The sequence below is a fragment of the Capsicum annuum genome, unplaced genomic scaffold (genome assembly GCF_002878395.1).
Source record: "Capsicum annuum cultivar UCD-10X-F1 unplaced genomic scaffold, UCD10Xv1.1 ctg2966, whole genome shotgun sequence".
Taxonomy (NCBI): Eukaryota; Viridiplantae; Streptophyta; class Magnoliopsida; order Solanales; family Solanaceae; genus Capsicum; species Capsicum annuum.
Window position 1 is genome coordinate 280,562 of NW_025836164.1, and position 9,840 is coordinate 290,401.

Consider the following 9,840-nt stretch of genomic DNA (forward strand, 5'->3'; position numbering starts at 1 on the left):
ATATCATTTTTTCTCGCCCTAAGATAAGAAACAAGTTGAACCTTAAGTGTTGAAGTACTACCTCTTCACTCTAGGATAGGTTTATTCAGGAACTAGAATTGGAAAATTCTATTTTTGCAGTCAACTAAGGCATAGCAGGAATATAGCTAATCCATATCGAGAATGACATTAAAATCTGTCATCTCTAATTCTACTAAGTCTGCTGAAGTGACTTTCTTAGATACCATAATCAAAAAGTTCCTGTATACCCACCAGGATATGATAGATTTACCCACTGGGGTAGAGACTGAAAAAGGCCCTGCTAGGATTTTGGGACTGACTTCGAAGTCAATAGCTATATAAGGAGTTACAAAGGACAAGGAAGCTCCTGGATTTAGCAAACCATAAACATGTAAATGGTAAACTTGTAACGTACCAGTGACCACATCAGGAGATATTTCCTAATCCTGTCGGCAATGAAGTGCATAGAGTCTATTTGGGCGGTGCCCGCTGGTGGCACTAGAAGAGGCACCCTGCTGAGTTGAGCGACCGAATGGAACTAACCACTGATGGGACTGGTCCTATTGGCACAACTCTCTACCTTTCTGAGAAACTACCCAACACTCTTAAAATTAATGTCTTGGATTCCCACACTCGAAGCACATACCACTGTCAGCTCTACATTTGCTGCAGTGGTTTCTACTATATTTCTGGCATAGAGGATTCATTTGGGCACTACTAACACTTTCCTGGGGTCTAAGGCCTAATGCCCTATCTCTATTACCATCTCTAAATTTTAGCACTGGGGCACTAGCTGAGAATAAGCTAGAATGAAGGGTTTAGAATAAAATTGAGAATGATTTCCACCTTCTAACTTAGGTTGAGCGAAGTTAAAACGACCAATTCTCGCTTTCTTATTCTCTCTCTCTTTCTCTTTATTCTTAGCCTCCTCTATCTGCTAAGCATGGACCATGAGCCTAGATATGTCCATCTTCTTAATCAGTATTGTGGTCCTACACTCTTTGACCACATTATTAGATACACCCGACACAAACTTTCTCATCTTAGATCTACTGTTTGCTACCACGTAAGGGGAATATCTGGCTAATTGAGTAAACTTGAGAGAATATTTTTTTACCGTCATATTTTCGTGCCTAAGATTTATAAACTCCAAAACCTTAGCTTTCCTTAACTCCAGTAGGAAGAACCTATCAAGGAAAGTAGTGGCAAACTCCTCACATTCTATGGGCCCTACATCTGTGACCCTTTATGCCTTCCACTACTTGAACCATGAGTGAGCCACATCCTGTAACTAATATACAACCAACTCAACACTCTCACTAGCAGACACTCCTATAATTTCTATAACCTTCTACACCTGATCAAAGAACTCCTGTGGGTATTTATTTGATTTTGACCTGGTAGAAGATGGAGGGTTCATTTGGGTAAAGTCCTAAATTTTAGCTGTTGCAGTATTGGCCATTGGGTTAGCTAGAAAGGTAGCTAGGCATTCATTTTAGGTAGCCACTGAATTAGCTAAGGTAGTAAATGCAGCCCTAAATTCTGCATGGGAGACATTCTTGTCCAGAGGATCTACCTGGGAGGGCTGAGGGGCGGGCTTATTTTCTATTCTTCTAACATTCTTCTTGGGAGGCATATTCTTTAAACGGAAGAAAGAAAGGTATGTGTCAGTACTTTTAATATACTGGTATGCTAAGTGAGGTAGGCTGATATTTATGGGTTCATATGTATGAATAATAACTGATTGAGTAACATGAACATAACTGAACGGGGGGAAACACGCATGATTACATAAACTGTAACTGAGATCATATTAACACTAATTACTTTACTAATACTATATAACTAATAACTGAGTGACTGTATCTGGCAGTCATAATTCTGTAGAACTAATCTGGGTTTTATACTAATCTGAGAGACTATGTCTGACAGTCATAAATCTGTAGAACTGATCTAAGTTCTTAAACTGAGCTGGGTAATTGTATCTAACAGCCCTTATTCTGTAGAAATGAACTGAGTTATATACTGAGATTGAAACTGAAACTGTGAGAGGTAATTATCTAACCGACATGCCCTAAATTTGAATTGATGGGGTCTAACCTATGACCCCAGTTGGAAGGGTGCTAATATCATGTCACAGGTACTAACGCTAAAAAGACCAGGATTCCAAGCCTAAATATTGGGTGACACCTGGGTAGAGCCAAGCCTAATCTGACGGGTGACCCCTGGGAGGTAGTCAAGCCTAGTCTGAAGGGTGGCTTCTCATCTTGCACTGGCTACGTAGTTCTGGAGTTCAAGGATTTGCTACTAATGACTCTACCTATCTGACGAAAAAGCCGCCATCCCTGCTCTTGTTCGATGCTGAATCCTACTCCCAACTAAATAGACACTAAACTAATTCTTAGACTGCACTAGACTTGATTAAAATATTACTGATCGTACCGTCTGACTGAGCAGAGTTCACTAGATTCCGTTGACTGACAGAATACTAATGAGGTTACTAAGGTCTGAACTGACTACTGAACAGAGATTGTGGCTGATTACTGAGTACTACTATTCGTGACACTACTAAGACTGTTCTATAACTACTGTAGGTCTAAATCAACAACTAGGTTTTTGGGTATTAAATACCCCCAGGACTCGATGGCATAAAAAGTAAACATGGTCTTACATTAGAGGCATAATAATATTTGCTTGCTAACAATGCATTTAATTAGACATTTTGTAAAACACTTGATATACATGCACTCATGCATGAATAAAATCACATCATACATGTCTTGCTCTCATTAGTCAATTCATATAAGCAATTTATCAAACACATTGGGGGACATGATCTATACCCATGATACACAACAACATGTAGACATCATAACATAAATTTCCAAAATCCACACATTCAAGGGCTCAAACTTGAATTCACATGATACTACATACATTATAATCAATTCCATATGAAGGTTGTAATAGACCATGAATTAGAAACTCAATTATCATTAAAATGATAAATATACTTAAATCCATTCAAGGAAGTCATAAAATCAAATTACTTGATGTTTAAAAGAGTTTCTTGGGCTCGAAGGGTGGAAGGAATCCTTGGATGAACACTTCACATACCTGGATACTTGAATTCTAGAATATTTATGGTGAAATGGTTGGGATTTGAATCTTGCATTGAAAACCCTAGGTCTTGTTCTTGAGTAATTTAAGAGAGAATAAGTATGATTTGCCTATAGAGGGCTGAATTTTATTTTTTTGGGGCTAAAAAGTTGTGGGAAAAGACCCAAATACCCCTACGGACGCGAAATCTTAATGATTGAAAACTGACTTAGTGACGCACAGATTGATGTGCCGCATCGATGGGGTCGACATAAATGGCCAATGTAACATCCCATGTCCACATCAGCTCACTGGAATTTGACACTGGGAGCCAAGGAAAAATATTGATCGATGCAGTGGGCAACGCGGTGCATCAAGTTCACATTGATACACTATTTTGGACTCCCAAACATGCTTCAAACGGTGTTTGAAAAATTTGAAACTCATCCTAGAACACCTGCTAACATTCCTGATCATAAAGGAACTTAAAGATTGACATTTAATGGCCATAAGGAACATGAAATAAGATCACCAATTATACAGGCTAAAATAAATCTAAATGTAAATACTTGGCTGAAATTTTCTAAGTATGGGAGCCCCTTATCAAGCTCTAAGGGCTGAGTTATGCTTAAGAATTTTTGGGGTATTACAAAAGGACTTTTTCAGCAAGCATACATAGTCCTCCTTTAATGAGACTACAAAAATCTCTGGTGGTTGCATATAGATGTCCTCCTCAAGTTCTCCACGTAAGAATGCAGTTTTGACATCCAACTGCTCAAGCTTAAGATTGTGCATAGCTACAATACCAAGCAAGGATCAAATCAAATTATGCTTTACAACTGGAGAAAACACATCTGTGAAGTCAACACTTGGAACCTGACTATAACCTTTAGAAACTACTCTTGCTTTATACCTAACATCTTTAACTCCCGATGTTCTTTCTTTATATTTAAATACCCACTTGTAACGGATAACTTTCTTATCTTTAGGAAATCTCACAAAATCCCATGTGCCATTCTTATAAAGTGATTCTATCTCCTCCTGTATAGAAATCATCCATCTGCCAGAATCATCACAACTACCCCTCTCTGAGTAAGAAGAATGTTCTTTACCATAATCAATACCTTCTACTACATTCAATGCATAAGCAACCAATTCAGCTTTACTATACTTCTAGAAAGGTCTAATATCTCTCCTAGGCCTATTGTTAGCAATAGAAAATTGTGGCACCACTAGTAGTAAAGAAGAAATAGTATCACTCTGTATCTCCGGGCTAGACTGCAAAGTAGGAACTGGTGTGGACTCTACTCTAATCTGCAACTCAATATGGGTTTTTCACTTTTGCTGATTCATGTCACTAGTCTCATCTTAGGGTGAAGACTAAATCATAGAAGTTTTATTGAAAACAACATCCCTTCTAATTATAACCTTTTTATTTTTTGGACACCAAAGCTTATCTCCTTTAACAGCAGACTTATAACCCATCAATAAGAACTTAATAGATTCTAGGTTCCAACTTTACATTATCAACATGAGCATAAGCAGGATATCTAAATATCTTCAAATCTGAGTAACTGGCAGAAGGACCAGACCATACCTCTTGTGGAGTCTTTTTGTCAAACATAACTAAAGAAGAGAGGTTAATAAGAAGACAAGTTGTGAAAGCAACTTCGGCCCAAAAAGACTTGGGTAAACCGACATTAGAGAGCATACAATTCACCTTCTCCATTATAGTCCTATTCATTCATTCGCCCACACCATTTTGTCGTAGAGTATGACAAATTGTTAAGTGTCTCACAATTCCTTTTACTTGCATAGAATATTAAATTCATTAGAACAAAAATCTAAACCATTATCATTCCAAAGGCATTTTACCTGCTTCCCTGTTTGCTTTTCACTAATAGTCTTCCACTCCTTGAAAATGGGCAACACATCATTCTTTTACTTCAGGAAGAACACCCTAACTTTTTTGGAATAATCATCAATAATAGACAACATATAATTAGCACACCCTCTAGAAGGACCCGAGATATCAAAATGAATGTAACAAGTATGCCTTTAGTTGAGTGGATGCCTTTGGTAAATCTGACTCTCTTCTGCTTCTCAAAAATGCAGTGCTCACAGAACTCCTTCTGCTTCCCAGAAATAAAGTGCTCATAGAACTCCAATTTGGTAATACTCTGACCATCAAGAAGTCCTCTCCTACTTAGTTCAGCCATCCTATTTTCTCTCATATGTCCCAAATACATATGCTAAAGTTTAGAAACTCACTATTTAATAGAGAGAAAGTAGAAATAAATGTATCACCTGTAACCGTAGAGCCTTGCAAGACGTATAAATTAGTAGTATTTCTCTGTCCTTTTCTCACAACAAGAACACCTTTACTAACCTTCAGGACTCTACCTTCACTAGTGTACTTATATCTATTCAAATCAAGGATACTCAAGGAAATAAGATTTTTATTCTGGTCTGGGACATACCGTACATCACCAAGTATCCTCACAATCCCATCAAACATTTTGATCCTGATTGTTGCAATACCAGCTATCTTACAAGGTATGTTATTTCCCATTAACACAACACCTTTAGAGACCATTTCATATGTTGTTAACTAATCCCGATTGTGATACATATGAAATATGCAAGCTGAATCAAGAATCTAATCCTCACAGAGTTTAGAGTTACCATCAGAAACTACCAAGTGTTATCTATCACTATCGCTTTCTTCAATAAAACTAGATTCACCAGACTTCTCTGGTTGTTTTCCTTTCTGGTTTTGAGCTTTCCTTTTATTTCTATTCTATAACTTATAACACTCAGATTTGATATGGCCCTTCTTCTTGTAATAATTACAAGTTTTGTTTCTGTTTCTAGATTTTGACATATTCCTATCATCACCTCTAAAGTTCCTATCATAAGTCCTTCTTTGAATAATGAGACCATATCCTTGAGTCACCAACCCATTCACAAGATGCTTCATCTTTTCCTTAGAGAACAACACATCATAGAATTCCTCTAGGGTTAGAGTATCACAACTATATAAAATCGTATCCCTAAAGTTCAAGTATGATGCAGGCAATGAACAGAAAAAAATCAACCCTAGATCTTCCTCATCGTACTTAACCTTCAAAGTCTCTAAATCAGAGATGATTTCTTTAAAGACAGATGGACGATCCTCCAAAGACGCACCCTCAGACATGCAATAGGAATAAAGTCATTGTTTGAAATTCAAATTACTAGTTAGGCTCTTCATCATACATAACAATTCCAGTTTCAACCACAACGCAACAACAGTGGTCTCCTTCAAAACATTCTGTAGAATCTGATTGGATTGATAAATATGGATTTGAGATAGAGTCTTTTGATCCTTACACTGGTTATCCTCTTTTATCCATAATGAGGGCATCTTATAAAACCCTAATAGAGCATAGTCCAAATCCATATATGCAAGTACAACCCGTACCTTAACCTACCATAACGAAAATCTGGTATTGCAGTCTAATAACAGAATATCATACTTCATGGTTACCATCCCCAAGAAAAAAATCTCTCTAATACCAATTGTTATGATCGGACAGAATAAGCAATAACACAAAGCAAAGAAAAACAAGAAGAAGACACACAGATTTACATGAAAACCCTTGCAGGAAAAACCACGGGCAGAGAAGAAAGATTTTTACTATAATGGAGAGGAGTACAATAAGAAGATGAAAGTCTCAATGTTATGTTTTATGTGTTATATCCAAAATGACCCACTAAATGAACTTATATAATACGGGCATACATGGGTCGTACCGCAAACTTTTCAAGGTCGAATCAACAAAATTTGGGTCACAAACTCTAACACTTACGCAATTTTATGAACTTAGTCGGCATTGACTTCACGGATGATATGATTTAAAAAATCCTAAGACATGATTAATTTGTAGCTATCATTTGTTGGTAGCTGAAAACTAATCATGGGAATCAGTTTACTCTTTTTTTTTAAAGGACAGTGTAACACCCCATATTGGGCTAGAATTGAAATCATTATTTCTACATGTATAGACCCTAACCCATTAATTCTATTTCAATATAAGTGTGATGATCAAATATATAGTGTTTTAACAACTTTAGAGGTCGAGTGAGGTCATAAAAAATTTCTAACTCAAAGATGGGTTGAGAACTTTTCTATCGATTAAGCTTTAGTAAATGTTTCAATGTGGGTAAACTTCTAATGACTATTACTCCTAATATGGATGGATTTACATGGACTACTATATATCAAATGAAAGATATTCGAGTATGATTTTCAATGCAATTAGTATCCCTTAATCCGATGTCGGAGTAGAAAGTTATGCTCATTTTACTTTAGAGTGTCTGACTGTCAGAAAGTGATGACTAAGTTGACGAGTTTCAACTACGTGACGACTGAGTTGATGAGCCATCAACTACATGATTAGCCATCAACCCTAGACGTCAAACTTAACTAGAAAAGAGAAAATTCCATCAAGAATTTATGACTAGGGTGATGGGACATCACCAAGTTAATAACTTGTCAACCTAGTCATCAGCTGAGGAAATTCCCGCATTTTTGTTGGTTTCTTTAAGGGTATTTTTGTCTTTTCCTCACTCCAAAATCCTCTCATACAACTTAAATCATCCAATAAGCTTTATTAGCCATTAATAATCAATTTTAAACACTTATAATCCTCTTCACTCTCAATAGAGAGAAAGATTAGGGTTTCTCTAAGGCTCATACTTCCAAGACTAGATCTCAAGTTATTTTGAATTTTTGTTAATCAAAAAGGTATGTTGGACTTTCCTAAATCTCATGGGCATAAATTTTTATGTTTTTAACAAGTTTTAAAGATAGATATGTATGTATATGAAAAGAGTTTTGAAAATTATTTGAAGAGCATGCATATCATGAACCAATTTTGATGAAATAGTGCATTTATCATAGGGTTTTTCCGTAAACTTGAGTTGTAAATATGTGCATATTTGATATGAGTTTCAAAAGTATTTTATGAGTAAAATTTGTGAAATTCCCTTTACCCATGATGAAATTATGGTCTTAACATGTTATGAATTGTAAATTTGGTTTGAGAGCATGAAGTATAAGTCCCCTTTTTGATGATGAGATTTATGTGTGTCTAATGTTGGAACTTTTTTACGATTGATGATAATTCTTGGGTTTTAAATGCCTCTTGATTATTATACATGATTGTTTTAAATGTTTTCAGAGAGGCAATTTCTATTCTAAATGCTATGGTTTCCTAATGAAGAAACTGCATGTGATTAATGAAAGAATTGACCCAATGTGTTACAGTCTTGAAAAGAGAGTGTGTTTGCATAAGTTTCATATGATTTTGAAATTAAGAACTCACATTTGATTTGATAAATATTTTGGTGGTAATTTGAATGATGTTGAATAAAAAGGGCTATGGATCAAATATGGTATGATATGAATAACTTGCGAGTTTGGCTATGACGATACCCTAGATATGCCCTTAAAAGAATGAAAAGTGAACTTTTATAAGCATGAATCATAGTTTTAAAGGACTAAAATAGTCTTAAAGAGAGTTAGATTATTACCCAAAGAAGACATTTGAGTGTAAGGGCTCATTGCTGGAAAATGAGTTTTGTCGATTTAGGAGACATGATTAGCAACAACTAATGTATACTTCCCTACGAACACTGGTATACTAGAATAGTATGTAGGACCCCAATCTTTACGGCAAACTTGGATTAGGGGGCTTGGCCGACGAGTTAATGTTGGACACATATAGCCCGTGGGTACTAGAAATGTAAGGTGTTTCATCTAGCTCAGAAGTAATACGACGAGTTGAGTTAGTGTTTTACAAGAATAGTTGAAGCTCATCAAATTATGCCTATGTATTTTTTAATTTTTTTATGCGGACTTGTCTTTATGGAATGCTCTCACTTATGTTATATAAAATATACTTTATATTTTTGGATTGTTCTACATACCAGTACTTTTGAGTATTGAACCATTCATAGTACAGGTTCTGGGGCTCAATCTCGTGGTGTATCACATCGGTAGAACATTTAGGATAATGACAGAGTTAGTGAGCCATCCATCTTTCAGAAGATATATTATTTATATGTTTATCTAATATAGTTTATGGTCTGTCGAGGGACTTGTCCCGGGTTAGACATTTAGTATTCTGTAAAGGCTTCATAGATGGAATTTGGATATTGTATTGTCATATTTTGTTGACATAGTTTGTATTATAATTTTTAATTAAATTTCATTATAGCTTCTGCACTTTGATTTATGTATTGATTATGCTTATGATAGTATGCTAAGGGATCTCTCCGGACTTCTTGGTTCGAGATGCCCGTTGCGGTCAGGGGCTCGGCTCGGGTCATGACAAATGGGATGGATTTTTGTTACTTTTCTTGGAAATGAGATTATTCAATATTTAGGAATACACATTGAATGCCACGATTATGCATTGAATTTCTGATAGTGGATCATCTATAATCAAGAATGTGTTTATGATTGTTCCATACAAAATGAAGGTAGAGCGTCGGACCACCTGTATGATCACGAACAATATAATCTAGTATTTTTATCTTTCTAGCCTACTTAACAATGTAACTGAAAAGCTTCGTTCTGCAAGTGAATACCTATAGTATATTATGTTAATATTTTGTCTTATGATATTTCCTTTATTTGGATAATCCCACGCTACACATTCTTTGTTGTCAGTCACTAAGTGAAATATTATATTG